Consider the following 8,774-nt stretch of genomic DNA (forward strand, 5'->3'; position numbering starts at 1 on the left):
TCTGATGTGGTCGAGTGAGTACACTCTAGTCGAATGGAATTGGGTTTTTCGACTGGAATGCTTCTGGTCGAGTGGATGGTGTTATCCTTTGAATACTCTTGACTTTAAGGTAATGTCCTTGGGAAGGGTGTCTAGGTCAGGCCTATTACCCTACCACAGGTACATGTCATCGTCATTAGCCCCCGAATGGTTCAGGGTTCGAGTGGAAAAAAGGAGTCGAAGATGGTTCCTATCCAGTTTTCACGCTTCGGAAGCGTTTTGCTTGGGTTGATGAACCACATAACAACTTTGACTTCATTTTCAGTCGCCTTGATCCATTCCTAAATTGTCGAGTGAACTTTGTTGGTGAGCTCCGAGCGTTGACACGGTTTAAGATCTTTGGCGCGATTGACTGCGCTGCCGTTCCCGGATCTCACGGGATTCGAAATTTGGAGAAGCGTGCGGGACAGAGAGGTCCGCGGTAATCGAAGCAGATTAGGTAGGGACGCCTCGATCCTCGCGCCACCTTTTTTGCCACGTATCGAGCGCGCGACTGTTGCGGGATTCGACGGGATTGCTTGGGCCCACAAGTCAGTCACTCGGTAATAGGTATATTTAAGGCGTCTGGGTCGGTGTATTTTGCACAGTGCGCCCCATTCCCCTTCTTCCTCCTCTGCTTCTCCACCGTGCTCGCCTCCACTCTCGACGCCGCCGCCCCACCTGAGCACAGCCTACTGCGATGGGGAAGGACAAGACAGCGGCTCTAGAGCATGCGAAGATGGTGATGGCGACGACGAAGGGCAAGAAGATTAGTCGGGGAGGGTCGTCGTCGAGATCTGGCCTGCCGCGAGGCTGGATCCAGGGCCACTGGATCGGCTCCACGATCCAGCGGGAGGATCTGGAGGACTTGGTTGAGGGGGGATTGATTCCCCACGATTCCTGGCGGCTTCCAGAGGACGAGACCGAGCCGCGGCCGCAGGAGGGTGAGTGTGTCCTTCTTGCGACCCACGTCTACCACGGTTTCTCTTTGCCTCCCCATCCTTTTTTCTGGGTTTTTCTGAACTTTTTTGGTGCCCAACTTCATCACTTTTCTCCCAACACCATCACATACCTCGCTGCATTCGTGTCCATGTGTGAGAACTTTCTGGGCTGTCGACCACACTGGGGTCTCTTCAAACACATTTTCACTTTGTAACATCCCCAACATCACACTACAGTAATCTCCCCCTAATGAAGGTCATGTCATCATGATCATCATGCCAAAATGCCACTTGTCCAAAATCTGCTTCAAATTCAATTTCAAATTGCATGTCAAATATTTTCCTCTTCTTTCATGCAAATAAAATAGTTCATCCTATGGCAAATTATCCCTAGATATTTGTCATGTTGAAACCAAATTTTTATAAAAGGTTTAAGTGTTCCAAAATGATCAAAACAGTGACTAAAACGGCCATATTAGTCTTATTACTTTCGTTCAAAAATCAAATGAATTCAATTATTACCCCAACCATTTTTTGGCAGTGTCAAAATATGCAATGCTAATTATGGACAAAGTCCTATGTTTTATAAAACAAGTTTTCTATTAAAAATAAAAGCAAAGCAGAAAAGGCAGAAAAATAAAATGTAAAAAGGTAAAGGCCAAACCCCCCTTCCACTGGGCCAAATGGCCCAGTTAACCCCTCCTGGCCGAACCTAGCCGGCCCAGCCACCCCACCTCGCCGTCCCTCTCCTTGCTACAGGAGCGAGGGGGATCGTGGCGCCCATCCGGCCACCGGCCGGCGCCATGTCGATCATCGGCTGGCGTCGCCCCCCTCCCCTATTTAGCCGGCGCCTCTTCCCCGGCGCCAAACCATAACCCCTCTCTCCACATCCCCTCCTTGATCTGGACCCCGCCACGAGCTCCTCATCGTCGTGCGCTCGTCCCCGTCGCCGTGGGCTGCTCGTTGTTGTCATCGCACCGGCACCACCCCGTCGCACGTCGTCCTCGTCCCCGCCTCCGCCGAGCCTCTTAGATGAGCTCACGGGCTTCGTCGCGACCCCCCTCTCCCTCTTCGTCGAGCCACGCGAGCCGGGATGGCGGCACAGCACCGCCCCGACCTCCGTCATCCTCTTCGGACCGCCAACCGCAGTCGTTGACTCCGGCCATCGCAAGTCATCCCCAGGCCTTCTCTGCAACGGCAGTGAGCCCCGCATCCTCCCTCTCTCCCGTGATCTCTTTTGGTAGTCGTAGATCGCCGCCGACGTGATCGTGCTCCGGCCACGCCCGATGGCCCAAATCGCCCCGTTGCCCACGCACACTGCGCCGCGCCCGCGCCCCTCTGGTCGCGCCCTGCGCGCACACCCGCAGCCACCCCGTGCAGCCACGCCCTCTGCCCGTCTCGCGTCGCACCACCGTGCCTGCTCCGACCGCACCCGCCTACGCATGCGCGCAACCCCATGCATGCTGCTGCTATGCGCGCCTGTGGCCGCCGCTGCCGTGGCCCCTATTGCTCCCGCCACTACTGCCAGTGCCTGTTAGACATAGAATCCTGCTTCTTCCTTCTTCAGTTAAGCTAAGTGTCGATTTATTCAGTTTTGTCAGAATAAAAATGCACCAGGAGTCATTCTTGTACATGCTCGTAGTCTTTGCCTGCATGTAGTAGCTAGTGTTGAAGTGTTCGCTCCCGTGGAATGGCGCTCAAACGTGGCCGGTAGACTAGGAAGAATATGTTGCTGTAACAGCAAATAAGTAGAAGAGAAGAAAACGCTGCAGTTAGTTCTGCAGTTTCAGAGCGACGAGAGAGTGCGAGAACACCGGCTACAACTACAGCTGCTATCTGCCGCGGCTCGAGCACGCGCCACTGCTTCGCTGCTACTTCTATTGCTTGCTGCTGCCGCTAGCCGCTGCTCTGTGTGCCTGCTACGGCGCTGCCGCTGCTCATGCCGCTGCTGCTCAAATACTGCTGCTAGGTGCTGCTGCTGATGCTTGGCCATGGCCGCCAGCAGATTATGTGGTGTGCTTGTGCGTGAGCTTCACGTACAGCGACCATGGCTGGCTAGTGCCATTGCCATATGGCCTAACTAGATTACTGTTAGTGCTATCCTACTACTAGTAGTCAGTGACGCCGGGCCCGCTGCCTAAATAAAACAACTAAAATCATCTAATTAAAGTAAAGGCAATGACACACGGGACCCACTTTTACTATTCATATATTGACCAGTCAACCTTTGACTGGGTCAACCCCACCACCACTGGCCCCATTGTCATACACATGGGCTAGAGTAGCACTAGGTGACAGAAGAATATTCTGGTTTAATTCGAATTAAAATAAATTCAATTTTTTTTAAATCTTTGGAAATTCATATAAGTTAATCCATAACTCGGATGAAAATGTTTTCTACATGAAAGTTGCTCAGAACGACGAGATGAATCTGAATACGCGGTCCGTTTGTCTGCCACACGTCCCTAGCATAGCGAACATGCAACCTTTCCCCTCCGTTTCATCGGTCAGAAAATGCCAAACTTCGGGGAAACATTCCCGGATGTTATCCCCTTCGCCGGTAACGTATAGCACCGCATTCGAACACGTCTAGCTCTGCCTGTTGTCCTGTTATGCACTTGCTTTCTATGTATTTACTGTTTCTTCCCCCTCTTCTCTCCGGTAGACCCCGAGACTGATGATGCTCTTGTGATCGACTACGTCACCGACGACACTTCTTCTCTTCCAGCGGAGCTTCCAGGCAAGCCCCCCCTTTGATCATCCCGATATCGCCCATTCCATTCTCTAATGCTTGCATTAGATTTTGCTACTGTAATTGTTTGCTCATATTCTGATGCATAGCCTGCTTTTGTACCTGCTGTTGTACCTTACTTGCTTATCCTAAACTGCTTAGTATAGATTGGTTAGTGATCCATTAGTGACCCCCACCTTGTCCTTGTTGCCCCTACTTCATCATTGAAGACCCGATCAACGGGATCAAAGACCAAGCCCCCAGCACCGCACATCACTTTCCCCTTAGTTGCTCGACACTACTGGGTTAGTATCGAGTGCCGAGGGTGAGACATCTACAACACTTCTGATGTTAACCCTGTAGTGTAGCTATTAGGTTGTGGTCATCGAGGGTGATTCCGCCTTAACCACTTCCGATACGACTTTATCATGCAACCCCTCAAGTGTGAACCTCGGGGATGGTTCCTCTTACGTTCACCTTGATGATTACATCGAGTGAAATTAACCGGGGGTGATTCCTCGGGTTTTCCCCTTGATGTTTGGACAGACGGATACTTGGACTTTACAACTGTTTCTTGGAAAGGCGGGTCGACCCTGAGGGGTACCCGCGAGTGATGTGGAGACGGGTTGACCTAGAGGGTGCCCGCAAGATAATTACGAGGCGTGGCCGGGCATTCCAAGCCCTTGCCGTAAGTCCTCGAGACGGGGCAAAAGGGTCAAATCTTTCGTGAGTCTCTGCTTGTTATCGCGTGCTCCTTATCCACTACGATTTGGATATTTGATCTGAGGGGCCTCTGGCCTGATAGCAGTAACCATCACGTGGGCATAGTATGGGCGTTTTGTGTCGTATGCATCAGCCGAAGCTTAATACACGTCAGCGACTGAGCGGCGCGCGCCGGGTTGGACTGGTAAGCTCCTACCTTTTTTAAGGAGGTAGCTAGGTCTGCTCACCGGCCGCCCACGCAACGTGCAGGAGTTCCCGAGGCGATGGCCCATGACCCCTGGGGGCATAGGTTTAGTCCGGTGTGCTGACCTCTCTATTAAGCCTAGGTTGGGTTGCGGCGTATTGTTTGGCCGAGGCCGGGCATGACCCAGGAAAGTGTGTCCGGCCGGAGTTAATCGAGCGTGGTGGGTAAGTTGGTGCACCCCTGCAGGGAAGAAAACATCTATCGATAGCCTGTCATATGTTAACGGACACTTGGAGTTGTATCCCGATCGATACAACTAGAACTGGATACTTGAGATGAGACTTGGATATGAGATGATAACTGGATAGTATGGCTCTGGGATTGCTTTCTCGCAGGGAGTCGAGAAAGGATCTTTGGCCCAGGTTGATAACACTTCTACTACTTTACTTTATGCTACTCTACTCCCTCCTGTTGCTGCAAGATGGTGGTTTCCAGAAGATGCTAGTCTTTGATAGGATAGGCTTTCCCCTGCTCTTCTGGCATTCTGCAGTCTAGTCCACAGATACAACCCTTTTCATTGATACCGTAGCATATGTAGTGTAGATCCTTGCTTGTGAGTACTTTGGATGAGTACTCATGGTTCCTTTGCTTCCCCTTTTCCGCCTTTCTTCTTGTTTCCGGTTGATGCAACCAGATGGTGGAGCCCAGGATCCAGACGACACCACCGATGACTACTACTACCCCGAGGGTGCTTACTACTACGTGGAGACTGCCGACGATCAGGAGTAGTTAGGAGGCTCCAAGGCAGGAGGCCTTGCCTTTTCGATCGTTGTTGCTTTTGCGCTAGCCTTCTTAAGGCAAACTTGTCTAACTCATGTCTGTACTCAGATATTGTTGCTTCCGCTGACTCTTGTGTATTCAAGCTAATGTATTCGAGCCCTTGAGGCCCCTGGCTTGTAATATAAAGCTTGTATTATTTTAATTTGTGTCTAGAGTTGTGTTGTGATATCTTCCCGTGAGTCCTTGATCTTGATCGTACACATTTGCGTGTATGATTGAATCGAGGGCGTCACAAGTTGGCATCAGAGCCGACTGCCTGTAGGTAGCCCCCTTTCCAACTCCTTGGCCGAAGTTGAGTCTAGTCACTGAAAAACTTTTACTAACATTGGATGTGTGTCTTACGGGCCCACGTTGTCATTGGGTGGTATTAGGATCTTTTATTCCTCGTCTATACTCTAGGATTCTGATCTCTCTTCTATTCGGGTTAAAGATTTTACTAACTCTAACTTTAGGTTCTCGTAACCACTTCGTACCGGAGAGCCCCTTCATTCCAGATGATCGCCTGCTTCATCAGAAGATTCCGAAGATACTCCTTGATGTTTCCCGAGACCCTTGTGCCCACCGCCTTTGCAATTCCCTGCCACCGATATATCCTTATGGATAAGTACATATAGTTGTCGTTCATACCTTTGTCCCTAGCTGCTCTTGTTTCTAAAAGATGCCCCGAAATACTCTCCATTGTCCCGAGAACCCCTTCTACAATTGCCTTGAAGTTCTTTGCCACATGAAAAGCCCTATGAATAATTCCTCTCAATTACCGAAGATTCTTCATCCCAAGTTGTTTGAGTGTTTCACAAAAATCTTCGAAATCATATTCGATCTTCCGAAAATCCTTAGCAGCTTATTGCTCTTGAAATTCTTGCTTGCTTGCATTATGGTTAAATCCCATAAGTATAGTAATCATATTAGCATCCTTTGTCATTATCATTTGAGTCTTTTGATTCAATATGTTGCAGATGCTCGCAATCCTCAGTCGGATCATAGAATTCATCCTTCCGGCTTGGACGTCATTTGACCAAGAGTTGTTTCTCGACCAATCAAATTGCCGTCAATTGTATCCCTAGGGCTATTCACCTTACTTATCTTTTGATCAGAGCGTCTACTTTTGATCTTCTATTTTTCAAATCATGATTTCTTTGCATTTAAAGCATCAAATTATTCAGATGTTTCTATAATCCGAAGCTTTTGCATTCTTTCTTCTTCTGGTTGAGTACCGATACTCACATCAGATCCTATGTGGACCGCAGATCCTTTATTGGATTTTAACTGACAACGTCCTTCATATTCAATAACCTCTTGGAGCCTTTCCTCAGATACATAAAGCCTTTGGTAAATTGTATCCTCTGCGTTCTCAACCACGCTCTGCCTTCGAGCTTGTGTTATTTTACTCGTGGAGTTTGTGGTATATGTTCCCAATATGCCCCTATGGGTTGAACCTATGCTTTCCTTTATCCATGTGAACCCGAGAGTTTTCACGAATCATACTCTTCTGGTGTTTTGCCAGATAACATTTCAACACTACAACTTCATTGAACGCGAGAAGTGAATGAAAGGTTATGCATTGGAGAAGTGGGAGTCGACCTTGCACTTTGTGTTCATGCCCATGGACCTAATGTGGATCTTATCATGGAAGCTTCTTGTGATATAATAATCCCCTTATTATAAGTTCATACGGTATCTATGTTTGGTCCTTTGCAACCGTGGCTCTGACCATGATTGTTCCCCTCTGATTCTATTTCTCGGACAAGTTAAAGCACTTGTCTTCTACAGATCAATGCATCTCCTCAACCTCTATTTGGATATTCCTTCGGGTATTACCTCTGGTATCTCGAGGATATCATGCCATTGCACTACATCTTATGAACTTTTGATGAAGCACTACCTTTCCTTGTCATTATCACTTCATGGGTTCTGGGTTGTTTATCAATTGAGAACACTGATAAGAGAATCGATTCCGCACTCTGATTCAATAACTCTAAGTAAATTTCGTTGCTTACGAGTTTAATAATCCTTCAAGTCATTCCTAGCCTGATCGGCTATATCATTATCGTGCTAAATTTTAACTGTGCTACCTGGTCCTTCTTCCAGGAACAGAATTTTCGACGATGAGCTAAGCTTATGTCGATCTTCCTCGTCATACCATTTCGCCTTGAACAGAAAGTTTGCTTTCCAGTTTGTGTCGTACCCGTGGTTCCAATAACCTTTCGCTTCATCATTCCTTTGACTTGATGTCATCGCCGATCGATTACATCTTCATGAAATCTCTCGACAAATGTGTCGTGATCATCATCAACATTCTGAGCTCTTCCAGGATATCAATTGAATTCATGATGACAAATACAATCCTTGCCCCTCAATGATTTACGTTGTCATCGACAACATTCTTGCCTTCCCCAACACAAACTTGTTCATATAATTTTGGTAATAAATCCTTTTTGACATGTCGATGGATTGTTGCTGAGCCCGTTGGCCACACCCTCATCTTTTCCTTGCTGAAACTGTATGACTTATTTTCTAAGTTGTTTCCGATGGATCCTTTGTGTATCTGAAGTCTGACCTTTCCCGAATGACCATGTCAACACTAATCCGAAGCATGTGTGTGGTACTCCGATCATCAACAAGAACATTGGGAGCACAATGCTAACTGTTCTTGATCAATTATCCAAACACCGTTGTATGGGTAAACCCCATAAATTCCTTGCCCCTTTGTCTAGACAGTTTAATACTTGGAGTCCTATCATGCTCTGCCTTTCCTTGGGAAAGTTATACTCTAGTACTTGGGTATAAACATCTTTCCTTTCCATTGGTCTGATTATCATAATAATCACATTTTCCTTTCCATTGTTTGTTTCACCTTTCTTGTAATCTAACTTGTCTGAGCAGAGATAAATCCCTGCTTAAGTAAGCACCTCGGTGTACAATTCTGTCAGTAAGACCCTGTTACTATTGTTGACGACATTCCGGTAACCACCGATGGATGAGAACTTTGCCTATTGGTCCGCCTCGTCTTACGAGCAGGAAAATGGTTCTCTTCGTCCCTCGCCCTTGGTACCAACGCTGTTGCCAACATAATCGGCAGGCTATCCTCTGACCTGCCTTGCTATCATGACCGTGCAAAATGTTAGCGCCTTCCTGCTTTTAACCCACATGGTGGGCCCATAACCCACAGTTCCACACGATCGAAACCTGACTCTCCTGTATATATTTGATTCCGAAATATTCTTGCATTTGGCTTCTTATCATGTCACGAGCCACCTTCCGAGAGATGATATATTCCCGATGCTCTGGACCCCCTTTCTCTCACTCCGTTCAGGTATCATTCGTTTGTCCATTCGGT

General features: G+C 47.9%; 1 long non-coding RNA gene across 1 annotated transcript; it reads left to right on the top strand.

Annotated features, from left to right (window-relative positions):
* The first annotated feature begins 1,790 nt into the window (after positions 1-1,790).
* Positions 1,791-5,579, top strand: LOC141025357 (uncharacterized). The gene is made up of 3 exons (XR_012186835.1): positions 1,791-2,159; positions 3,625-3,699; positions 5,292-5,579. It is a non-coding gene; the product is annotated as an uncharacterized lncRNA (long non-coding RNA).
* The last annotated feature ends 3,195 nt before the right edge of the window (positions 5,580-8,774 follow it).

The sequence above is a fragment of the Aegilops tauschii genome, chromosome 6, assembly GCF_002575655.3.
Source record: "Aegilops tauschii subsp. strangulata cultivar AL8/78 chromosome 6, Aet v6.0, whole genome shotgun sequence".
Lineage (NCBI taxonomy): Eukaryota > Viridiplantae > Streptophyta > Magnoliopsida > Poales > Poaceae > Aegilops > Aegilops tauschii.